Here is a 27,896-nt window from a genome sequence, read left to right as displayed (position 1 = left end):
TGAAACATCACCTTTTCCATACTTAACAGGAAAATGTGCAGAATGTAACATTTTCCTCCAGGGTATGGGATCAACCATTGCCTATTTTGTTCTTCAGATAACCAACAAGGGTAGTCACAGAGCATGTGCTCCATGACCCAAGGTAATTTTCAAATCTATTGACATATCCTGAAATAAGCAGGACAGGAAACCTGTATTTAGTTGAGATATTTGAATGTGAGTAAACAGGAATTTTCCTTCTATGAATTCTTATATCACCTTCTGTTTGGTTAAAATTGATATTCTTGGATGATTCTGTAATAATAGAGCCAAAATAATATGAAGTTACAGTTCATAACACTAGACTTTAAAAGGAAAAGTAAACATAGATGTTAGAGGATCCTTAGCCAAGAACAACATTTTCTCTTTTGAAGACCTATAGTTTCTTTGATTCAAGGTTTTGTTTAATAGCTTCTATAATGTCTGCACCACGACTCTGCATCAAGAGTTCAGCATGAATAACAACATGCTCGTGTTTCATTTAGCTCCAAATGAGAAATTCTGTCTTTTATTGTTTTAGGAAATTAGTCTGTGTACTATTGCTCCTGGAGCTTTATAATTAATCACACTAAAGGTTATGGCTGTGGAGAGTTTGTGGGAAATAGATGCTTGAATGATTATAATTGTAGCTGTCAAATCAGAAATATAGTTATACAGCAGCAGGTCCTTCTTTTTTTTTTTTTTTTTACTGTAACAAAGATTTCAAGAGTTTCCCATTTACCTGTAGAAAAAAATGGAGTATTTTAAAACTGCATTGCTTATTTCAGGAATTTTGCACAGTGACTTCCTCTGGAGAATTCAAGATGATTTTCATGTAAATCTTTATCTTCTGAGTCCCTGCCTGCTCTGACTTTTGTGTTGGTTTAGCTTCTGAGCAGATGTTAAGTATTTTACCTTTAGAAAATATAGTTTATAGTGGAAAGAATCAACGTACATGTGGTTGATTAACTTGCAAAGTAGAATTAGAAAATCCTAAGGTTACCTTTTTTGCTTTATTTTATCCAAACACCTCATTGGATATGGAGCAAGATGTTTCTAGATAATCAAGTGAGGCATGCTTGTTTTCATTAGATCCTGACACTAAGAACTGTTTTTAGATGGCTTTTCTCATAGAACTCTAAACTTTTAGCACACTATCCATCTTTCTTCCATGCCTATGGCCCCTTAAAAAGGATGTAAACAAGGAGAGCTCATATTTTTAAAGACCCTTCTACAAATTTATTCCAGGAATAAGCAACTCTCACTATTGGAGAATTATGATATCTACTCTTAATAATTCATGTAGTGTATTAAGAACTTGTTTTGTCAGTGTTACTAAGGCAGTTTGTATAAAAATACCTCCAAGTTAATCCTAACCATTTCATCTTCTTTACAGTGAATAATTTGAAATGATGTGATATTTCCTTATAGATCTTATTTGCCAACCTATAATCATTCTGTTTTTTTCCCTTAATCTTCCACCTTCCTCCTGCCCCCATATAGAATATCATTAGGACAAAGGGCAGAAATCTACTTCTGAGGAAGAATCTAACCAGTGTTGGGTCTACTGTCTTGGTTCCTACATGTTATATACTCCTTAAGCATTTCTTTTTTGTGTGTGCATTAATACTAAATACCTAGCTCTGGTACAGTTTTGTCCTGTAATTTTGAATGAGTCCTTTCCTCTCTTTGGGCCTTAGATACAATGAAGGAGTTTGAAATATTATTTATTGCCTTTGAATTCTAATCTTCATTTCTATGATTCTCAAACATCATCTGTTTGTACCCATAGTCTGCTTGTATTGTTTTTACTTAACAGGTGCTCTCCAGAATCCAGTGCTCTGACATTCCATATCATTCATTTCTTATTGAGTCTTCATTTAGTGATGTCACTTCAGATTCTGAATTCATCTTCAGAAGTTTTGGACTAGTGTTGCCTGATCAAAATTATGCCTATGTCCATATTCAGGGCACTGATACAGACATTTGCCTGGGAATCTGGGAGATATTTTGTATTGTAACCCCGGACTGACATTGATCCAGAGGTGACCACACTTAGAATGCCCTTCTCCTGCCTCCTGAGAACTCTATGTAGATGTATGACCTGCTTGGATTTTCACAGTTTATTGATGAGCCAATTGTTTAGTCTGGTCTCAAAAACCTTGATAAAGTCAAAATAAATTGCATCTATTGCTTCCCCTCTATCTCTCAGGCTGTCATTCTGTCACAGAAGGAGATTAGATTTGTCTGACAAGACTTGATCTCTAGGAAGCTATGCTGGGTTTACCCAGCATACTTTTCTCTTCAAGGTATTTGCAAATTGATTTGCAGTATCATCTAGAAAACACATGTTTTCCTTACAGATTAAATGCAAACAGGTGAAAAGTAACAGAAAAGGAAAATGTAAGCAATAGTTCTTAAACTGGACCAAAAAATAGAATTTTAATTGTTTTCTCTAAAACCTTTGGAGAAATTATTGTAAATAATTTGTTATATATATTGCTTGAGAGATTGTGTTCATAAATGGAGTTTATAATAGCTGACTGTTGTACATTTTATCATTTTAAAGGTCATTTGTGAATTAATTGGAACTTGACAAAAAATTCGATAGTAATTTGCTTATTACAGTGCCAGATTTCAAAAGCTGACTTACAGCATATATCTACCTCTTAAAAGTATATGTGTAACTACAAAATTAAAATAATAGTTATTATAAATTGTCATTACTATTCCTATTTCTTTTATAAATGACAGCTTAATATACATAAAGTTTTACATAGAACTGGGCACATTAAATATTTTCTCACATTTAATGAATATTCACATTTAGTGAACACATTAGTGTAAGGGACACGGAAATAATCACTTTTTTTTCTAAATTCTATCCTTTATAATTATGTGGTACTTGGATATCATCAGTTCTTCAGTATGAATATGACCAGTGTATGCAATGAACCTAAATGCATGCATTGAACTGAGGTTCAATAAATACTTGTGTCTCCTTTGGAAAGTTTAAAAATTGTCTAGCACCAAAAGTGAATTTTTTGTCTTTTAAAAGCAGCTTTTACTATACAGAAACAATTTTGAAAGCAATTGTTCAGAAAGTTTCTATCATTTTGTGGCTCAAATTAATGTTAGTCTATCAACCACAAATACTCTTTTCTGCACTTTGGAACTAGAAAACATAATTATTTAACCTTTGTTAATTGAGATATAATTGACATATAACATTATATTAGTTTCAGGTGTAACATAATGATTTGATATTTGTATATATTGCAAAATGATCACCATTATAAATCTAGTAAACATCTGTCACCATACATAGTTACAAAACTTTTTTGTGTGTTGAGAACTTTTAATACTCTTTAGCAACTTTCAAATATGCAATATAGTATTAACTATAGTCACTATGCTGTATATCACATCCCCATGACTTTAGTTATTTTATAACTGGAAGTTTGTACCTTTTGATTCCCTTCACCCATTTTGCACATTACCCCTCCCTGCCTCTGGCAACTACAAACCTGTTCTGTTCCCTGTATCTATGAGCTCTTTTTTTCTTTTTTTTTTTTGGTTCCATATATAAGTGAGATCATAGTATAATTGTTTTTCTCTGTCTAACTTATTTCACTTAGCATAATGCCATCAAGGTCCATCCATGTTGTCACAAAGTGATTTTTTATAAGTTTTATTGAACTATAATTCATATACCACAAAATTCACCCTTTTAAAGTATACAATTCGGTTGTTTTAGTAAGTTTAGATTTGTGCAACTATCACCATTATCTAATTCCAGAAATTTGTATCACCCCTGAAAGAAACCCTATAGCTATTAAGAGTCACTCCTGTTTCTCCTACTCGCAGCCCCTGGCAACCACTAATCTACTAATGCATTATATTGTCTCTATGGATTTTAGATATTTAATATAAATAGAATCATACAACATGTGATCTCTTAAGTCTGACATCTTTACCTTGATATGTTTTTAAGGTTCATCATACTTTAGCATTCCTTTTAATGCCTGAATAATATTCCATCATATGAATGAATATTCTACATTTTGTTTCAGTTCATATGTTGATGGACATTTAGGTGGTTTCCACTTTTTGACTATTATAAATAATTCTGGTATCAATGTTTTCTTTGCTTTTCTTTAACATCTTTATTGGAGTATAATTGCTTTGCAATGGTGTGTTAGTTTCTGCTTTATAACAAAGTGAATCTGTTATACATATACATATATCCCCATATCTCCTCCCTCTTGCGTCTCCCTCCCACCCTCCCTATCCCACCCCTCTAGGTGGTCACAAAGCACCGATCTGATCTCCCTGTGCTATGTGGCTGCTTCCCTCTAGCTAGCTATTTTACATTTGGTAATGTATATATGTCCATGCCACTCTCTCACTTCAACCCAGCTTACCCTTCCCCCTCCCCGTGTCCTCAAGTCCATTCTCTATCTGCTATCAATGTTGATGTGCAAGTTTTTAGGTGGACACATGTTTTCATTTTTCTTCCATATATACCTAGAAGTGGAATTGCTGGGTCAAATGGTAACTTTATGTTTAACATTTTGAAGAAATCCCAAACTTTTCCAAAATGGCTGCAACATTTTACATTCCTAAAGTAAATTTGTGGTTTATATATCCACAGATTGGTTTCAAAAATTACTTTAATATATCATACATTTGTTTGGATACTCTTCATTCTGTGGTCTTTGTTGTGTAAATTGCATAGCATTCCAACGTTAAAATTCCCCTTTTAAAGGGAAGCTGATCCTGCTGAGTAGCAGTAACTCCAGTGCCCCCAAGAATGTTAAGAAGAGCAAAGGTTGTGACTTTAAAGAGAATTTAAGAAGTGAAATATGATAGTTCAGTTGATGTAGGGAGAGAGGAATTGACCTCTGACTTTTCTAAAGTTTCTAGTACATAAATATACAACAGAGAAATAAATCATACCACAAAGGGATAGTTATAGCTGTATTGTCATCAAAACCAGTGCTTTCATAGACAAAATCGTCCTAGAATTAGACTGGCATTCTAAAACTTGGCTACTGGTCACAGATGGAGGTAAGATTGTTCAGAGGGGAAAAGGTTAGTCAAAAGAGTGAGAAGAGTACTACTAGCAGGGATAAAGCCATGCCTATTTGACTCTGGGTTGGGGGGAGCAAGGAGGGTTGTGCAAGACTTTCCTACTGAAATAGCATGAACAAGGCAAGAAAAATTCATATACTGGAGAGTTTGTCACTGGCTGAAAAGTCTTAAGATACATTGTTCATGGATTCAGGTATGTCCTCAAAGGAGTTATATCCTCTTAGGACTTTTCCTTTCTCTCCCAGTTTACCATGTAGAATTAGGCCTGAATCTTAAACCTTAAAACAGTTAAATAAGAGCACTTTCAAGGGAATTGTCACACCAAAAATCACACATACATTTATTTTTATCTGTATATAAGCACATGTATCATCCTAATGATAAAAGGGTAAGGCTTATACATAAGTAATTATTAAAATACTCTCAGTATATTTCTGCTTAAATTTTATTAACAAATAATTAAGTGGTAACATAGAAAACTAAGGAAAAACAAAGCAAAACACAAATCTTAGTGCATACAGTGAAAATGAGTAGATCTTCAGGAGTAAAAGAAGAATATATTTGGAGAACATTTCCAGAAATCTCAATTAAGACCACTGGCTCTTAGGGTAGAAAATCAGTGTAGAAACTTAATGTAGGCACTCACTGTAGGAAATATTTATTTCACTTATGTGTGAGAGTTTTGGTTTCTGACTTACTGAGAGAAGTTGATTGGGCATGGATTCTCATAGAGCATGTTTCCTTTAGCAAAATTAGATTCAATTAATTAAGTAATATAAAACACTTCATCAGAGCTGGTCTGATCTGTAAGTAAGATGATTTCATGGACTCTGGGAAATCACATCAGTGTTTGTGCCATTGTCAACTCTCCTAGTACCTGTCTAATACAAACTATAAATTCATTTTAAAGCTCCCCAGGGCATTATAATTTTCACACTTATCAGTTGTTTATATCTTAGTGTGAATGAAAGTTTGAGAGCTGTTACTGATGACAGGAGGGAGTTCCCTGGGCAAAGCCTAACAGCTAGAGGTTGTGTGCAACCAGAAGAGAGAACTGAAGGTTAGGACCCCAAACACTTAGTCTGACACTTTCACATTTCACCTCATTCTTTTCTGAACCCACAATATTTCCTAAGGAAAGGTATATCTAAATTTAAAAATTTCTCAATTTGAAAATGCCTAACTTGTCTTTCTTGCCAAAAAAATGAAAGTTACTTCACAAGGACTATTCTCCACATGCAAACTGAGTCCATGTCTACTTTACCTAATGTATTCCCAGTCCACGTTTCTTTTTCTATATGAATCAAATTGTCAAGCCTCTTTAGCTGGGTCATGAATAGTTACAAATACCTTCTCTAGGTGATCATTATAAGATCCTAATATTTATCTTAAATGGCTTGCAGAAATTTGTGAAGCAACCTCTAGAAACCACCAGGACTTATTTGCATCTAAATCATTTTTAACCAAGAGGCAAAAGTTTTTTCTCCAGATGTTCAAGGTTTGCATTTTATGGGACAGTAGCTTCTGTGCAAAATATATACCTCATTATAAAAATAGAGCACAAATGCTCTTCCCTTCAAACTTTCTGGCATTTAGACTGCTTTATCCTTCTGGGAAATAATCAATGGAGCATCGATGCATTGTACTGGAGACCAAACCTGCTCCCATAAAGGACTGAGCAAGGAACAAAGCATTTGTTTTCCTTGTGTAGACTCTGAAGTTAACGTGCATGGTTTAATAAATGTGTTTTTGTATTCCCAGTAGAGATATTAAGCAGTACTAAATATTTCAGTGGTATTTCCTTATGAAATTCAAATGTTTTGAATGTGAACCTTTTTTGGAGAGGATAAGATGGGTGACATTTGAGGAATCCAGAGAATGGGGAGAAGTGTCCTGTTATAAAGTTTTATTGTTGTTGTACCTTTTTTCCAAATCTACCTGCCATGGAGTTTTCTCATAAATGCAAACATCCTTCACAATCTGTTTAAAAAAAAACAAATACATCACTCAGAGGAATATTTAAGGAATCATCAGGAGGGGAAAAACTCATTGGTTTAATGGAATGCTGTCAAGTCAAATCAACATCACAAACGGCACCGGGGCAGAATTGATACTTTTGCACTGACATGTTAAAATAAAAGCCCATGCATTATTTAGAAAACCCAGAAATCTGTCAGCTGTATGATTGCCGAGTTAGCAGAAGCAGGAGGATGCTGCTCAAGTTGAAAGAAACGCGTAGGCACAGATCCATATTGTAACCTTTCATGTCTACACCCACCATGAATAGTCAGCTATTATGCGGTCAGCATTTTTGAGTTTTTCTCTTCTAAATTTTCAAGTGCTTCAAAAGACAAAAGAGGTAGGTCTTTTATTCTGAAAAAGCAAACTATCTAGGCTGTTATTTTAGTGTTAAAGATGACAAGACCAAAGAAAGACTGGTTTTCATCTTTATGAATGCTGTGCATGTTTCCCAGGAGTGTTTTAGGGTTGTTAAGGTAGGTATTATTTTTACACATTTATCCCATGGACAGAGTATTATTTTAACCATTTTCCTTTCAACAAACAGGAGACACTTTGTTTTAATGCTTTAACCACACTAGCATACCATTTATAAACATGGAAAGTTTTATCCTCTACTAATATAAAATGAATATATAGATACTATATATATGAACACTTAAAATAATTCTATTAAATACATAATGGTGTCATCTTTCTAGTACTATATTGCAAAATATAGTTCTTGACCTCCTCATGCCCTTGCATTACTCCTGTGAGGCAAGTAAGAAGCCAGTACTCTTCCTGTTATTGTATAAAAGACAGGCACAAACAAATCCAGTGTCTTCTTTAAGGTTACAGAGTTTTACAATAGGAGAAAATTAATGGTAATAGAGACAAGATTTTATGTTTTCAACATAGTGAGCCTAGTGGGCTTTCTATGCTACTGTTACATCCAGACTTTTCTTTGTAAGTTGCTGTGCATTTATGGGTTTAATTTGTCTCTGTGCCAGAAAACACTTAATAAAATCTCCTATTCCATATTAGCTGATAATTTATAATCAATGAAGAAAGAATCACATAACTAGCTGACCAAGAGTAATGGCATAAAGTTGGAAAATAAGATTTTCAGTGTCATCTATATTTTGGAAAAGTCTGTCCAGATAGGTTGTAGAAGTTAAATTGCTAATGAGGTCCAGTTTAAAACTACACCTTACTTTGGTAGAAAATTATAAACCTTTGATGTTATTACCGCTGGAAATAATGAATACGAGTAATTTATAGAATGCATGTTATTCCTTGTTTTCTGCATCTCTAGCCTCTCTATGGAGAGAGATGTGCATATTTTGCCATATAGATGTTTAAACTTTCTTTTCATAAGTTCTTATGGGTTTTGTGTTACAAAGACTCCTTTGGGACGATCATCAATTTATACTTCTTATTTTCAGAAAACTCGTCATCATTACCATTACCTGCTATTTCAACTGACTAAATCACAATAAGTGAAATTCTCAGGGAGCTAAATTAATATTTTCAGTCTACCTGTGGAATGATCTGAGGTCTAAATTACCACTTTATCTAGCTTCTTTGTCTCTTGTTGATGTTTTCTAACTCTCCTTTTCCTCTTCACCAACTTCTTTTTACCCTCCTTCTGAGCTGTGTCTACCTTTTGAATTAATGGCCATCTACATTAATAAGAGCATTTCATATCCTGCAGTAATGTTTCTGGAGGTGTGTGTGAAAGAAAGAAAGAGAAAAGAGAAGAGGGAGAGAGAGATGTTCCTCCTATGCAAAGTCTTCCTGACTATTTCTGATTATTTCCCACTTTGGTATCATTATCTGTTACAGTTATTTTTCAAAATATATTTGGTACATACTGCATTTTATGAAATAGTTGTGTTGATTGAAGATAACTGGATTATATCTGATCAAACTGAAGCCCTGCCCTCAAGCAAGAAACAAGAACTGCCAGGATGGTTTGGAAATGAGGAAAAATAAGAGAGTGCACTTGAGGTTAAGTTGTAAAGTTGCAGACAAAGCCAGCAGATTATTAAATGTTAGGAGATCTGGGTTCTAGAACCAATTCTGCCAAGAAGTAGCTGTGAGACCTTAAACAATTCTCTTCCTGTATCTGACCCTGTGCTTTTCGATGTGTAAAAATAGGAAGTGGAACTAGATGACATTTAAGGATAATTCCAGCTGTGGTAATTCTACCTTTGTGCACAGGGTAGAATTATTTCCAGCACTCTAATTTCAGAAGGGGGCAAGAGAAGTGTTCTATATATAGGTAAGTGTGGCTGTTTAGTTCAGAGACTCCCTGTAAATAGATTTTAGAAAACTAATAATGCAGATATGGTTTTATTGTGAACCCTCTGTTACTTTCCTAGAATTTTAGTGTAACTAGAGTACATCTTCTTCATACAGATTAGATGACACTGAATTGCTGTGTATTGCTTCTCAACAGTACATGATAAAGAAAGTGGCCCTGGCCCAAATCCCCTTGCCCTCACAATAAAAGGGTAAAAGTATTAATATAATATATGCCAGAAGAAGAATTGGGTTTGTCACTGTCTTGAAAGAGTTAAAACTCAGATGAGAAGCCGTCTAACTCCTTTGCTTGTAGGACCAGGTCAATTATATTTATCTCCTTCAGTTTAGAAGAATTCTGATTTCCATGAGCTATATGGCTTAACATACTATGAACAGCAACACTTTAAAGCTCTCTTTGAACTACCTGAACAGACTATCTGTGGGAAAAGTTGTAACTAAATAAAGCACAATAGATTGTACACTTCAGCTGTTCAGCAGTGCTTCAGGGTATAGTCTTCCCTGGATGCATTAACGTTAATGGGAACTGCATGCACTCATTGAAGGAAAATATATACCTTTGTATTTCAGCCATTTAGGCATATTGCATGATCTACTTTACTTGATTTATCTAGTCTGTAACCTTCCTTGCATTCTAGGAACTGGCACTGTGTTTTAATAGCAGAAAATATAACTTTGTCTCATTGAATCAAAATTACCTGCTTGCAAATAATCTATTTTCATATGTAAGCTTTGTTGTACCAAATTTACTTTGAAGTATAAGGAATATGTCTTTGTAGAACACAAGGAAATACCTCCAGGCACCTGCCAAGTAACAGGGAAGGAACCTTTCAGTTTCTTGCTATATTTACTACAAGAACTAAAGGCAGTGCAACAAAAACTAATGATAAAAATGTAAGCAGCACAGTTAAACTGTTTAGAATGAAGCACTTTACATGTCTATCACCTTGCTGATCTTCTACAAATTTATGGGCTCTGAGTACAGAGGTCGAAATCTTCAAAGCTTAAAAAACAGAGTTGTAGCATGAACTAATCTTCATTTTTCTCCCTATCTTCTTACAGCAGCACTAATGGAAATGTATTTTGTTTAATGACTCTGAAATCCTGTTTGTAATTAGATGTGGGAATTGGTCTTACTTTGTAACAGATGATACTGGAATAATAATATGAGAGATGCTACACTGAGACCACTATCCTCCTAAATCTATATAATTGTTCATTTTATTGACAGGAGATATGTGCAAGGAACAAAGAAATTGATTTTAAAAAAGAGGAAAATAAGGTCTAATAAAACCTTCCAATCCAAATATTTTCATGTTACTTTCAATATATTGTAGTGAGGGAGGGAAAGGGTACATACCTTGATTTTAATTTTAGGAAACAAGGATTTTAGATTTGTTGTTTTGTTCCTGATAATGATCTTTGAACGTTATTGCAAAGACTAGGTAGAGAAGTTTAATTAAGTGACAGAGATCATATCACTGAAGCATGTATTATATGTTAGGATGATTGAAGCATGTATTATATGTTAGGATGATTACACAAAATAATTAATATCATCTTTTAAAGAACAAATTTTATATTTAAACAAAGAATTTAAAGAGTGGGCAGACTGAAAGCAACAGCTGTTCTGTACATCATGTTCTTCATTGTCAGTAAATGCTACCATCACAAATCATTCAGGTCACTGAAGATTTAGTAATGTTTGTAGATATTAGATGTTTTTACATTTAATGCTAATGGACTGCAGGAGCCACAAAAATACTTACAAAGAAATTAGTTGTGTTATGGATAGGTTTCATCTTCTCTTCAAACACATGTGCTATTGCCATTTATAATAGTAAGAACGTTTGAACATTTTCTTGGAGATTTTGATTAGTATGTACTTAATAGTATATGTTCATCAATTGAGATGTTACTGCATTCCTTTGCTTTCTAATTCATGTGTTGGAGTCTTCTTAGTAGATCTAAGACTTGTCAAAAGAGAAAAAATATTGTGAATCATTTCCTCAGAAGCTCAAACTTTTTAACGATTTACTTTACAAAGTGATTTTCATATCTATTTATTTCCTTTGGTTATCGCAAAACTCCTGTAAAGTAAGCAGAACAGGTATTATCATTATCCTTTTTGGTAGTTGAAGAAACCAAAGTCCCCAAAGTCTCAAAGATTTGGCTAAGTTCAAACAGATAGTATGTGTTCAATTACATTACTTTTAACTCCAAAGCCAACATTCTTCCATGACAAAATTACTCACTGTGAAGAAAGTAAATCGAGAACACATATGGTTCCATCAATATACAGGTTAATAGATTTTGGTGACTCCATGATGGATAAGAACACAATGTAATTAGAAAATTTTCCCAAACCTTGGGTTCGTAACTCTGCTCACATTTTAGAGCAATGGAGTGGATTTCAATTTGCTGATGGTAAACAGAATATTTTATGTGCTGTGTTAACTAGCATATTTTTTTCATGAAACGTAGGACCACCACTGGGTTCCCTACCCTCTCCTTGCAAAGGGAATCAAAGATCATATCAATGACAAAGCAACAATTATAAAATCCTTGTTCTTTAAGATTAAAAAAAAGACGTGCACTTTACTTCTCCTGTTGCAGTTTATTGCAAACACCAACATATTTGTATTGAAGGTTTTCATTAGATTTTCTTTTCCTAATTTAAAAATATCAGTTTCTTTGTTATTTGTACATGTAATCAGTTAGCTATAAGGGCTAATAAAATGACCTGTTTGAGTTCAAAAGTACAAATTAACTGTAGGAATTCTAGTGCTTTATTATGAAATACTAGAAAACTCTTTACACTTATGCAGCAATACAGTAAATGTCTCATTTTCCTGTTTATATTCATTAGCTTAGAATAATATCTTAATATAAAGTTGGTATGATAAATACATAAAGGATGGATCAATTATCAACTTTAACAGATGTTCCTAGCATGTAGTAGGTACTCAATAAATATTTACTGAATGCGGATTATGTAGTGTGCATCTTATTCTATACATTACACTGGAGTCCTATGGATTACTACACTATATTGTCATTCTAGCTCTGTCTTCATCATTGACAAAGATACTTTTGTCAAAAAACACAAAAAATTGCATTTCCCTGCAAAGTCCAAAATAAATACATAAATGAAAATGTTATGACTAACATTATTTCACCTTCTAAGCAGCCTACAGAAAAGTATACATAAAAGTAAAATAGTTATAATGAACAATTATAAGTTTCAACTTAGAAACTTCAAAGGAAAATGTTGAATTTGTTGCCGTGATTTACTACCACAAACAAAGTCAGTCACAAAGTACTTATCAATGGATTATTTTGAATCACTTCCAATTTGAAAGATAAGTTGTCTTAGTGATGGGAGCATTAGTACAGGAAAATTTAGGTATTAAGCATGGAAGGTAACATAAAAAGGTGATCGTAAAGAATTTGGAAAAAATTCAAACCACTGAGAGCACTAAATTTTAATATATTTTGACCTGTTCCTGATAGTTTTGATAGCATGTGTCAGAGTAAATGGAAGAGGGCAGTGGTGGGTGTTGGCCAGTAGACATAAAGCTAGACAGAGTTGGAACAACATAAACCAAACCAGTGGAACCTAGCTATCCCAAAAGCAAAAGTCAAGTGATGGTGGAAATGGAGTCATTGGAAATCTGTGAAAAGTCATGATATTGAATATAAAAGAGGCTCAAATAAAATAAATCCAGGAATACTGGATTAGAATGGTCAGTAAAATAAGCAAAGAGAAAAAACAAAAGCAAGTGTAGGCATATCTACATTTTTCACCCGTTTATGGAAGCATTTAGAGAATCTCATGTCTGAGTTGAATTCAGTTACACAAAGTATACTGAATTAGGATATTCTTAAAGATAGGAATGCAATATAAGTCAGAAAGGAAATAGTCCTCAAACTATAATGTTAAAGAAGAATACAGGCAAGATTGTATACTTAACCATCTGAAACATCATTACATATGTAGAATTGGAGAGACAGATTATAGATACATTGCCAAGAAATACCATAAAAATAAATAACAAACTGCTTCTTTTTTTATTCATTTACACATCCACACAATTGTTGACCTTAAAAAACAAAAGGGCCAGTTCTTTACCAGCAAAATGTGTTTATTCAAGAATAGCAGAGAATTGTAATTTGGGACAAGCAAACTATGGCCAACCATAGGGAATTCCGAAGAACAGAGGAAGGGGCTTGCTTTTATAGAGGAAAAGAGTAAGTTGGGAGTGGCTATTTCTAAGAGGGTGGCAATAGATTCTAATTGTCTGGGCTGTTGCCGGGCAAGGAGAAATTCTTTCCTCCTGGTGGGGTCTGAGTGGTGGTGCCTGAAAGCTCCGCCTTCAGGGCTTTCTGACTCCATTTTAAATGAGGTTTCCTTTATTTATTTTCACACAATCTGTCTATTCTTCTTTCCTTTAATTCATGTATTCATTCAATAAGTATTTATTGATTGCCTACTCTGTGACATTGATGGTAAGGAAAGGAAGAGTCTGTTCCCTAGAGATACTCATAGAACAGTTGTGAAGATAAAATGAAATAATGGCTTTGAAAGTGCTTTCAAAAACTACAAGTACTTTATAAATGCTAAGTGTTGTTATTACAAACTCCCAGGATGTGTGATGACTATCTCATAAACTTGGATAGTGTATACAGACAGTTCATTTGAATGAATTAGGCCTCGTGACTATCTTTTTCTTAATTTTTAAGGTAATTCTGGGAAATAAATGTGGGAGGAAAAGTGGATAGAATGCTTTTCTGTATAACTGCAGTAATATTTTGTAGTTATATAGGTTATATAGAACTTTTATTTCAAAGCTGTTTCATATCCATTTTCTCACGAGTTCATGTGAAAATCAAATGAAATTATGCATGTGAAATATACTTTTATAGATTCTAATTGTCAAACATATGTGAGGGGTAATTACTTACTTTAAGAATGGAGATTGTTTTTCTCCCAGAGGAGAGATATCACCTTCATATCCCCTGTGAAATCTACCCTAGTTCCCCACTTAAGCTCGATACCTATTCTGACCCTGCATCCTTGTGCAGAGTACACTTCTGCACTTATATTTTTTGACTGATGAACAGAAACAGGTTTTAGCAGTAAATTAATGGTCCAGCCACTAAGTGACAGTGAGATCTTGATCTACCTCTGTGTGAATCTCTGTTTCTCCCATCTAAAAATGATCATTTTAAAAGTTCCTTCCAGGGGCTTCCCTAGTGGCGCAGTGGTTGAGAAGCTGCCTGTCAATGCAGGGGACGCGGGTTCATGCCCCGGTCCGGGAGGATCCCACATGCCGCAGAGCGGCTGGGCCCGTGAGCCATGGCCGCTGAGCCTGCACGTCTGGAGCCTGTGCTCCGCAACGGGAGAGGCCACAACAGTAAGCATTTCCAAGAGGCCCGCGTACCGCAAAAAAAAAAAAAAAAAAAGTTCCTTCCAGTTGAAATATACTGTTACTATAAGTACAAATGAGAATTTTTTGTTGCTCATTTTACTTTTAACATGAAGGAATAGGGTATGGGCACTGCTGTAGTTACCAAACTAGCCAGTATATTTTAATTCACCCCTTATTGTGTCTCAGTTGTCTTTTCTGAGGAGTTACTGCTACCTAGCTATTTGGTGCAGATAGACTTTCTGGTGACAGAAATCAATGCGGGAGGGGTGTTTTCAATAAGATATACTAAAGATGACAATAGTAATGGCCTCACAATCCAAATTTTTAATGTGTATTCATTTGATTGAATTGTTTCCTTTGTTTTAGCAGCATAACAATTGAATTTCATTTGGTACAGTGACAAAAAACTCTGTATGTCATATCTACTATATGAGTAGAAAATAGACAAAATTAAAAAAAATAATAAATATAATTATTCTCTAGCACTACAATTCTCAGTCATCTTAACTGTATATATGTAATACCTTCTAATTCAAGTAGGATTAGCTATATTCCACATTAGCTTGTTAAAATCCATGCATTTTACTATCATTAATTTATTAAATTTTAAAGGCATTAATTTATTAATAATAATTTGACTAGTTCTAGCTCATTAACCTTGACACCAAAAGTGTTATAGAGGATAATTTTTGGATAATTTTGTTCCCTACATAATTCCTCAGAACTCTGAAGACATTTTGCAAACCTCTGCTCTTTTCTTTGCTCTCTCAGAGCCAAAATTCATCATTGGTTCATTTTTACATGTGTATTCAGAGGGCATCCTTTATTACTCTTATTTAGAAGTCACCTTCACAGACTCTCAAAAGAGAAACCATTTGCCTCTACCTAGCCACAATCTCACATTTGACAACTTTGGAATTCACAATTTATTGGACTTTATTAGCCACAGGGTTCAGGAAATATGTGACTGGAAATTTAGAAACCATAAGTGTCCAAGTGTTCTACCAGCAAAGAAGGCTGTGGCCCCAGTGTCAAGCTTGTTCTATCTTGAATTGATTTTTATTGGTGTACACATACAGTTGGTTTTGATCTTTTACAGCTGAATGGTCCAAAGTGCAGAATAGCGTCACATTTGATATAAATCAGGAACCACTCATTACGATGTTGTACTTATTAAGGTTAAGTAACATCATTGTGGATAGAAATCTTTTGGGTTTTCAGTGTTTATCTTCTCTGGCTTAGTAATGACATTGCACAAATTAAAAATCAGTCACTCTTCTGCATTTTGGCTTGTCTTATTTGATAATTGATAAAAATACAAGATTTCTACCTCATAAGAAAATGACAGGTATTTTAAGCTAGTTTTGTTCACTTTGTGAAACCTGGATACATCTACTCCTCTCCCATTAGTATTTGGTTAAAAGAAGTCTTGCCCTAAGGTTCATGTAGCACATCCTAACATTAAATAATTTGAGTCTTAGAACCAAATAGAGTAATTGTGTGTATTTTTCCCTTTATTATTATTATTATTTTATTATTTTTTTATGTTTTGCGGTACGCGGCCTTCTCACTGCTGCAGCCTCTCCCGCTGCGGAGCACAAGCTCTGGACATGCAGGCCCAGCGGCCATGGTCCACAGGCCCAGCCGCTCCACGGCATGCGGGATCCTCCTGGACCGGGGCACGAACCCGCGTCCCCCGCAACGGCAGGCGGACTCCCAACAACTGCGCCACCAGGGAAGCCCCTCCCTTTATTATTTTTAAAGAAGAGTTGAAATACAGAAAACAAATATGTAGCATATATGTATATTATAAAGTATAATAATATAAATATCAGTGAACCCACCAGGCAACTCAAGAATTAAAACATACAAAACTTGCATTTATTTATGTGCCCATCTCTTTTCCCATCCTTCTGCCTCTCCACCAACAGTAAGCATTTCCAATATTTTGTGTTTAACTCCTCATTTTTTTTAAACTGCTTACTTTAAAGGAAATATTTATTTATAGGAACAACTTACAGAATCATAGAATGCCAGAGCTGGAATGCTCCTTTGAGATCATCCAGATCAACTCCATTACTTTATATAAAGAAAAAACAAAATCCATAGAAGGTAGAATGAGGATGTTAGCTTATAAGTGAGAGTATTATCATCATTTGGAGGTTGGAAAAAGGGAATATTCTATGAATCTACTATCCAATCAGTGATAACCACAATCATAATAATTGATATTGAAAAACTTAACAATAAAACTAGGTGTTATAGTTCTCAAATTAGGAGTCTTGGTAAGTTAAAAATATAAAAATTATATAAGGACATATTTTCAGAAAAACTGCTTATAAATTAAAGTGGTATACATTGTATATTAGTCTCTTATTTATATTATAAACACAGCATCAGTCCCATTGGAAAGGAGCAAACTTTACAATGTGCAGTAATTTCTTATAAAAGAAATATCTCAATGAAAAATAACTCCTGATGAAAATATTAATCTGCTCTCATTTTCTTTAGAATTATATTGCTGCATACACTAAAATAGCATGATGAACTACTGAACTAATGTGATAAGTTCAAGTATGTGTGTGGTCTGAGAATTCAGACCAGCGAAGCAGAGTATTAATTTCCAAAACTGTTCCTAGAAATTGTAGCACATTATTTCTTTGTTATCACAGTCATCTTCTTATAGAATTGATAACTAAAGACTTCTTTCTGATGCTTTGTCATTTTCACACTCCATATGTTGGCTACTGGATTCGTTTAGGGGGCATTGTGAGTAAGATGGCACTGATTTAGCTAAATAGTCTTGCTAAAGTTTTTCAGAGTCTTAAAAAGACTATCAAACTCTTAGAGGAAAACATAGGCAGAACACTCTATGACATACATCACAGCAAGGTCCTTTTTGATCCACATCCTCAAGAAATGGAAATAAAAACAAAAATAAACAAATGGGACCTAATGAAACTTAAAAACTTTTGCACAGCAAAGGAAACCATAAACAAGAGGAAAACACAACCCTCAGAATGGTAGAAAATATTTGCAAATGAAACAACTGATAAAGGATTAATCTCCAAAATTTACAAGCAGCTCATGCAGCTCAGTATCAAACAAACAACCCAATCCAAACATGGGCAGAAGACCTAAATAGACATTTCTCCAATGAAGATATGCACATTGCCAACAAACACATGAAAGGATGCTCAACATCACTAATCATTAGAGAAATGTAAATCAAAACAACGAGGTATCACCTCACACTAATCAGAATGGCCATCATCAAAAAATCTACAAACAATAAATTCTGGAGAGGGTGTGGAGAAAAGAGAACACTCTTACACTGTTGGTGGGAATGTAAATTGATACCGCCACTATGGAGAACAGTATGGAGGTTCCTTAGAAAACTAAAAGTAGAACTACCGTACGACCCAGCAATCCCACTACTGGGCATATACCCTAAGAAAACCATAATTCAAAAAGAGGCATGCACCACAATGTTCATTGCAGCTCTATTTACTATAGCCAGGAGGTGGAAGCAACCTAAGTGTCCATTGACAAATGAATGGATAAAGAAGATGTGACACATGTATACAATGGAATATTACTCAGCCATAAAAAGAAATTAAATTTTATTTGTAGTGAGGTGGATGGACCTAGAGTTTGTCATACAGAGTGAAGTAAGTCAGAAAGAGAAAAGGAAGTGCCGTATGCTAACACATATATATGGAATCTAAAAACAAAAAAGGTTCTGAAGAACCTAGGGGCAGGACAAGAATAAAGACGCAGACGTAGCGAATGGACTGGAGGACACGGGGAGGGGGAAGGGTAAGCTGGGACAAAGTGAGAGAGTGGCATGGACATATATACACTACCAAATGTAAAATAGATAGCTAGTGGGAAGCAGCCACATAGCACAGGGAGATCAACTTGGTGCTTTGTGACCACCTAGAGGGGTGTGATAGGGAGGGTGGGAGGGAGATGCAAGAGGGAGGAGATATTGGGATATATATATATATAGCTTATTCACTTTGTTATAAAGCAGAAACTAACACACCATTGTAAAGCAATTATACTCCAATAAAGAGGTTAAAAAAAAAGAAAAGAAAGACACTGGTGCTTTGTAAACTTATCATAATGTGTTTCTAATTGTTTATCATCTGAGTCTATTTAAATTGGAGTTTCTTGCCCTCCTACTGAGGAAATTAAATTAAAGGAATTCTGAATCCTTTTGTAAATTGAAGACCCTGTATTTGATTTATCTGTTCTTAAATTCATAGTTTTGCCTAAAGTTGAATCTCACCAGTTTGTATTAATAAGGAGGTAGTAAGTCTGAAATATAGGCCAGCACTGACCAGTAGAACTTTCTATGATGATGGAAATGTGTTTACATGTTGTCCACACTAGACACACATGACTCTATAGCTCTTGAAATGTGGTGAGATTGAGGCATTGAATTATTAATTTAATTTATTTTAATAACTTAGATAGCAACATGTAGCTTTTGGATACCATAGTGGAAAGATCAGATAAAAATTAATAAAAGGTTAACTTGGCTATATTCAAGAAATAAGGATATAATCATAAAGAGACATCCTAATGGACATGTTCGTCTGAGTAGATAAGCATTTGTAATGACTATAATGTTTGTTTTAAAATAAATAATTTTAGGTTAGTTTCTTATGTAAGTAAAATAAATAAAAAATTGAAAAAGTGTTTACCTTTATACATTTCTTTTCATAGAATTGGGAAAGACATCCATCACCCCACACTTTATTAGTACAGTTACATATTCTAAATTTATTAGTGTAGAGTTGTCATTTTCTCACAAGGAGTAACAACAGAGAGGACCACAGTGATATGATTCTCATTTAATACAAGGAATAATAAGAATAATTTCAAAGACAAAATAGAGGAAAGCCTACCAATAGAAATACTGGACCTCAAAATATTTAGTTCCTATGATAGCATCCTTAACTAAATACCCTGCATAACCATTTTTGTGATTAGAAAAAAGGATCTTAGAATTAGGTTAATTAGTTCCTAAACATTTTAACAGATAACTTTTTCCTGAGTTGCCATTTTCATTTAGGAAGCATAATAATAATGACAATAAAAATTTTAATAAGAATATGTAAATTTTATCCTTGAAACTATTGGTTTTGCCACTCTCTAAAGATCCCTTAAAGCTTCTTTGAAAAGCTAGCTCTGCCATTTCATTGAAAACTATCAAAAAGAATGCTATTTTCTGACTATTTTCCTAAAATTAAAAGAGAAGCTTCTTTCCATTGACTAAAGAGTCCTCTTGACTTTTAATCATGTAAAAATGAAAACATTGCCAATCTGTCCTAAATATTGGCCAACAATTAAGGTAAAATAGGCTTTGGGTCTTCAACATACTCAGGTTGTAAATAGTAGTTTGACATCAACTGAAAGCAAAATATGGGGTGTGTGTGTATGGGGGGGCATTATTCCTAAAGTGTAGCAGGTACAGTAGTCCTGTGTGATAAGGACATTAGGAGACCATGTTAAAACAACTTTACCAAACAACCAACTCAGTTATCGAAGCAAAAAGTGAATTCTCAAGTTTTACAAAGTACGAGAGCTTTGGGAAGTGTGTATTTGTCATTATAGTTAATTTGCACATACCTCACTGAAGAAAAGGCCAGGGGAGCTAGGCCGAGAACACAGCTGTACAGGCAGCTCAACTAATTGCCTCTCCATCCTAAACCTCATTTATCTTCATTTCTTCCCAATTATATCAAATTATCAATAGTCTCTTTTGCATCAGAGTCTTAATCCCCTTTATTCAGGCAGAATTAGATAGTGGAAGATGAATTCTTGGAGGGAGTCAGGGTAAACAGCCATGAAATGCCACCTCTGGCAGATGGTATTGCTCACAAGAAATGTGACAAAACATTTGGAATTTGTAACTGGGCATTGGTATGAAGAGGCAAGCTGTTAATATTTTTTTTAAAAGATAAGGTGGTACATGGAAAAATGTAACCCATATTTTAAGGAGAAAATACAAAGGTGCAACTGTTCACATTTCAGAAGATTAATACATTTTTAGATGTTATATTCCCACTGAGCACTGTAGCCATGAAATCCTTTCAGGCCATGCTGTTTTATGATAATAAGTGGCTTATTTTCATTTGAAACAAGGTACACACATTCTGTATTCAAAGACAAAATATTATTTATTTTTCTTTCCAATCAAATAACAGAATGCGAAATATTTATTGTGTCTATTGCCAAACTGAAAATATGCTTCAAAATTGGAAAACAAATGTAACATCAAAAAGAAAACATATTAGTGAGACAGCAATGTTTGAAAACATTTAAATTTTTTATTTGGTAAAAATAAGACAATAAGAATTCATTTTCATATCATTTACAAAATATCAGTAGCAGAAATCTAACTAACTTCATTTGATCAAAAAATGTGTTGATTTGCAGCAGTAATTACATATCAAGTACGTTTTATAAATTTGACTTTCAGATACATATGATCTATAGACATTATTACATAGGTGTAATAGGAGAAATAAATGAATAAGGGCAACCTTTAAAATAAAATGTAAAATAGTAAAATAGACCACCTTAATGTATTTTATTATCAAGTCAAAGACATATGTACAAGAGCTAGTGAATTTATCTTTGAACTTTTCTGCTCTGCTTAAGGAGAAGTTATCTCTTTCATCTTTGTCACCTGCATACTAGATGCTGAATTCAACTGAATGACTTCAAATTAGATCCCTTTGGTCAGTGACAGAGAAGGGGAATTAAGGGCAAATATATGGAGTTACCTGCTCCCTTGGCATCCCACCTTCCATATCTCCATGTCCTTTTCTCTTCTTAGTCTACTCCTGGGCAACAATCTTACATCATCCTCCATCAAGTTACACCCCAGAAATGTTCCTTCTCATCTGAGTTTCTACAGTAATTTAAATTTTGCAAGCTTACTTTATAAAATGTGTCTGAACAATCTAGACTGCATGAAGTAAACAGATATGAATTGAGTTGTTAATCAAGCTTTGGAAATAATAATTTCTAACCTTTTTAAAAAACTTGCTTTTGTGACTCCTTAATTTGAAACCCATTTTCCAAGGCTACTTCGTATTCTGCTGTGTTAGGTTGGGAAGTTTAAGGAAATTTGTGTAAATGTGCAAGGCTGAATTGTCCCTTCCCCCACCAACAGATCTATCAAGAGCTCATCCCACTCTTTATTTAGAGATCCTATCTGCTGTTTTCTGTTCTACAACCTGGGAAAAACATATATTACTACTCTTGAAAACAACACAAAAAACAATTGTAGACAAATTCAAAGTTTTAAGATGCCTATAGTTTTATAATGTCAATAAGTTTGAAGCTACTATTATTTTATAAAATTTCAAAAAGTTAGTTTTAAACTTTAACATACAGACTTTGTTTTCAGTGCCAGGCATAGGTGATGTATTGTTTTTTTCCAAATGTATTCATCACACCAGATTCTCAGCCTTGGAAACGAAAGTCTGTAAACTGGCCAAAAGCACCAGACATTCTTTGGCTATAAGTCTTTGTTACCTTTGCTGCATTGCCAGCCCTAATGAGCTGAACCTGTGTGGTGTGCCCTGCATATTTAACCTTTAATCCTTACAGGAATGAGTCTGAGCTTAATGGTGGTTAGATATTGAGATTTAGTAGCCTGTGAACAATAAATAGAGAATCTCTTACTAAATCACATTATGCAACTGAATGAGGGCTTGTATGTGAAAAAATCTGTGGTCTATTAGTAATTCACAAGAGATAAAATACATATTTAGGCAAAATAGACCCATTTGTTTAAATTCTACTCTGTCTTTTCTGAGCATATCATATATATATATATATGAAGAGATAAAGTCAAAGAATATAATGATTTAAAATACTCAATTTTTAATTGAAGAGTTCCAAGCATACTAAATTGTATTATTTTTATTTTGAGACTAATTTCACTCTTCCAAATCTTGCTGAACTTTGAAAATGAACACTGAAGCATAACTAAAATATTCTAAAACTTTTCTAATTATTACACTGCTCCTGAATAACTAAAACTTGTTCGAGTTAACTAATGATCATCCAGCCATTAGTGCAAAATATATAATCATATTTTTGAAGCATCTGCCTGTTACACATGTGTGTATGTGTATGTGTAGTAAAAAATTACAGCTGAACTATTAACATATTAAGGATTTTTATGCAATGGTTTATTTCTTTCTTTGAAAAATGTATTCAAAGGAACAACCTGGAATCAGAACAAACTATCAGATATTTTTCTTGCTATCCTGCCTATGGTACAGTGAATGGCCATTTGTAGAGCAAATCAGTAGTGCTTCTCTTTGATCACTTGAAAATGTAATGTATATCTTAACTACACTCATTATTTTCTTTAAAAAATGTAGTGGCTTTATAGCCAGTAAATTTATTTTACTGATTTAATCTATAATGACTCATTTCCCTTGGTTTTAAAACAGGACATTTCTTTATCTAGGACTCAGTTCACAGGGTGTTGAGACCATGTGTTTCAAACTCATAAATCTGTATGTGTGTCTGATTCATTCTGTCATGCTTGATATGAATTTCTTGAACTTGTTTCTTTATAACATGGTTAGCATATAATATCAAAAGAATGCAGCTACTAAAAGCATGTGCTCTCTTTTTCCATCAAGAAAACATAGAGTCTTATTTCTAACGTCTGTCTAATGCACTACTTGAAAAATAATTCCTGTTGGTTAAATAGAGTTTGGGATTTGAGGTTAAAAAAAAAAAAACAAAAAAAAACTGGAATTTGATTCAAGATAGCGGAGTAGAAGACATGAGCTCACTCTTTCTTGCAAGAACACCAGAATAACAAATAACTGCTGAACAAGCATTGACAGGAAGACAAGGTAACTCACTGAAAAAGATACCCCACATCCAAAGACAAAGGAGAAGCCACAATGAGATGGTAGGAGGGGTGCAATCACAATAAAATCAAATCCCATAACTGCTGGGTGGGTGACTTACAAACTGGAGAAAAATTATACCACAGAACTCCACCCACTGGAGTGAAGGTTCTGAGCCCCAAGTCAGGCTTCCCAACTTGGGGGTCCAGCAAACGGAGGAGGAATTCCCAGAGAATCAGATGTGAAAGCTAGCGGGATTTGATTGCAGGACTTCGACAGGACAGGGGGAAACAGAGACTCCACTCTTGGAGGGCACACACAAAGTAGTGTATGCATTGGGACCCAGGGAAAGGAGCAGTGACCCCATAGGAGACTGAACCAGACCTACCTGCTAGTGTTGGAGGGTCTTCTGCAGAGGCAGGGGGAAGTTGAGGCTCACCACAGGGACAATGACACTGGCAGCAGAAGTTCGGGGAAGAACTCCTTCACATGAGCCTTCCCAGAGTCTGCCATTAGCCACACCAAAGAGCCAGTAACCTCCAGTGCTGGGTCACCTCAGTCCAAACAACCAACAAGGGGTGAACTCAGCCTCACCCATCAGCAGACAAGCAGATTAAAGTTTTACTGAGCTCTTCCCACCAAAGCAACAACCAGTTCTACCCACCACCAGTCCCTCCCATCAGGAAGCTTGCACAAGTCTCTTAGATAGCCTCATCCACCACAGGGCAGACAGCAGAATCAAGAAAAAATACAACCCTGAGGCTTGTGGAATGAAAATCACATTCACAGAAAGATAGGCAAAAATGAAAAGGCAGAGGACTATGCACCAGATGAAGAAACAAGATAAAACCCAAGAAAAACAACTAAATTAGGTAGAGATAGGCAACCTTCCAGAAAAAAAACTCAGAATAATGATAGCGAAGTTGATCCAGGACCCCAGAAAAAGAATGTAGGCAAAGATCGAGAAGATGCAAGAAATTTTTAACAAAGACCTAGAAGAGTTAAAGGACAAACACCTAGAAGAATTGAAGAACAAACAAACAGAGATGAACAATACAATAACTGAAATGAAAAATGCACTAGGAGGAAACAAAAGCAGAATAATTAAGGCAGAAGAAAGGATAAGTAACCTGGAAGACAGAAGGGTGGAATTCACTGCTGTAGAACATAATAAAGAAAAAAGAATGAAAAGAAATGAAGACATCCTAAGAGACCTCTGGGACAACATTAAATGCACCAAAGTTCACATTATAGGGGTCCCAGAAGGAGAAGAGAGAGAGAAAGGATCTGAGAAAATATTTGAAGAGATTATAGTCAAAAATTTCCCAAACATGGGAAAGGAAATAGCCACCCAAGTCCAGGAAGTGCGGAGAGTCCCAGGAAGGATAAACCCAAGGAGAAACACGCCAAGACAGTAATCAAATTGACAAAAATTAAAGACAAAGAAAAATTTTTAAAAGCAACAAGTGAAAATGACAAATAACATACAGGGGAACTCCCATAGTTAACAGCTGATTTCTCTGCAGAAACTTTACAAGCCACAAGGGAGTGGCATGATATATTTAAAGTGATGAAAGGGAGGAAGCTACAACCAAGATTACTCTACCCGGCAAGGACCTCATTCAAATTCGACAGAGAAATCAAAAGCTTTACAGACAAGCAAAAGTGAAGAGAATTCAGCACCACAAACCAGCTGTACAACAAATGCTAAAGGAATTTCTCTAAGTGGGAAACACAAGAGAAGAAAAGGACCTACAAAAACAAACCCAAAACAATTAAGAAAATGGTCATAGGAACATACATATTGATAATTACCTTAAATGTAGATGGATTAAATGCTCCAACCAAAAGACAGACGGGCTGAATGGATACAGAAACAACACCTGTATATATGCTGTCTACAAGAGACCCACTTCAGACCTAAGGACACATACAGACTGAAAGTGAGGGGATGGAAAAAGATATTCCATGCAAATGGAAATCAAAAGAAAGCTGGAGTAGCAAACTCATATCAGACAAAATAGACTTTGAAGTAAAGACTATTACAAGAGACAAAAAAGGACACTGCACAGTGATCAAGGGATCAATCCAAGGAGAAGATATAACAATTATAAATATATATGCACCCAACATAGAAGCACCTCAATACATAAGGCAAATGCTAACAGCTATAAAAGAGGAAAACGACAGTAACACAATAATAGTGGGGGACTTTAACACTTCACTTACAACAATGGACAGATCATCCAAAATTAAAATAAATAAGGAAACACAAGCTTTAATTGACACAATAGACCAGATAGATTTAATTGATTTTTATAGGACATTCCATCTGAAAACAGCAGATTACACTTTCTTCTCAAGCACACATAGAACATTCTCCAGGAAAGAACAGATCTTGTGTCACAAACCAAGCCTCGGTAAATTTAAGAAAATTGAAATCATATCAAGCATCTTTTCTGAACACAACACTATGAGATTAGAAATAACTTACAGGGAAAAAATGTAAAATACACAAACACATGGAGGCTAAACAGTACATTACTAAATAACCAAGAGATCACTGAAGAAATCAAAGAGGAAAGCAAAAAATACCTAGAGAAAAATGAAAATGAAAGTACGATGATTCAAAACTTATGGGATACAACAAAAGCAGTTCTAAGAGAGAAGTTTATAGCAATACAATCTTACCTCAAGAAACAAGAAAAATCTCAAATAAACAATCTAACCTTACACCTAAAGGAACTAGAGAAAAATGAACAAACAAAACCCAAAGTTAGTAGAGGGAAAGAAATCATAAAGATCAGAGCAGAAATAAATGAAATAGAAACAAAGAAAACAATAACAAAGATCAATAAAACTAAAAGCTGGTTCTTTGAGATGATAAACAAAATTGTTAAACGTTTAGCCAGACTCATCAAGAAAAAGAGGGAGAGGACTCAAATCAATAAAATTAGAAATGAAAAAGAAGTTACATCTGACACCACAGAAATACAAAGGATCATAAGAGACTATTACAAGCAAATATATGCCAATTAAATAGACAACCTGGAAGAAATGGACAAATTCTTAGAAAGGTATAACCTTCCAAGACTGAACCATGAAGAAATAGAAAATATGAACAGACCAATCACAAGTAATGAAATTGAAACTCTGATTAAATGTCTTCTAACAAACAAACGTCCAGGACCAGGTGGCTTCACAGGTGACTTCTATAAAACATTTGGAGAAGAGCTAACACCTGTTCTTCTCAAACTCTTCCAAAAAATTGCAGAGGAAGGAACACTCCCAAACTCATTCTACGAGGCCACCATCACCCTGATTCCAAAACCAGACAAAGATACTACAAATAAAGAAAATTACAGACCAATATCACTAATGAATACAGATGCAAAAGTCTTCAACAAAATAATAGAAAACAGAATCCAACAGCACATTAAATCATACACCATGATCAAGTGGGATTTGTCCCAGGGATGCAAGGATTCTTCAATATTCACAAAACAATCAATGTAATACACCATATTAACAAAGAGAATAATAAAAACCATATGATCATCTCAATAGATGCAGAAAAAGCTTTTGACAAAATTCAACACCCATTTATGATAAAAACATTCCTGAAAGTGGTCATAGAGGGAACCTACCTCAGCATAATGAAGGCCATATATGACAAACCCACAGCAAATATCATTCTCAATGGTGAAAAACTGAAAGCATTTCCTCTAAGATCAGGAACAAGACAAGGATGTCCACTCTCACCACTATTATTCAACATAATTTTGGAAGTCCTAGCCACGGCAATCAGAGAAGAAAAAGAAATAAAAGGAATACCAATTGGAAAAGAAGAAGTAGAACTGTCACTCTTTGCAGATGACATGATACCATACATAGATAATCCTAAAGATGCCACTAGAAAACTGCTAGAGCTAATCAATGAATTTGGTAAAGTGGCAAGATACAAAATTAATGCACAGAAATCTCTTGCATTCCTATACACTAACAACGAACGATCAGAAAGAGAAATTAAGGAAACAATCCCATTTACCATCCCCAAAAAAAGAATAAAATACCTAGGAATAAACCTTCCTAAGAAGGTAAAACACCTGTACTCAGAAAACTATAAGAC

At 34.5% G+C, this 27,896-nt stretch overlaps 1 protein-coding gene across 5 annotated transcripts in view; it reads left to right on the top strand.

The window, feature by feature from the left end:
* Window positions 1-27,896, top strand: part of DACH2 (dachshund family transcription factor 2) — a 640,153-nt gene that overhangs the window by 428,133 nt on the left and 184,124 nt on the right. The gene's annotated exons all lie outside the window — the stretch shown is intronic.

The sequence above is a fragment of the Tursiops truncatus genome, chromosome X, assembly GCF_011762595.2.
Source record: "Tursiops truncatus isolate mTurTru1 chromosome X, mTurTru1.mat.Y, whole genome shotgun sequence".
NCBI classification, from domain to species: domain Eukaryota; kingdom Metazoa; phylum Chordata; class Mammalia; order Artiodactyla; family Delphinidae; genus Tursiops; species Tursiops truncatus.
The sequence above is the reverse complement of the archived record's forward strand: the minus strand, read 5'-3'. Positions and strand labels throughout refer to the sequence as shown.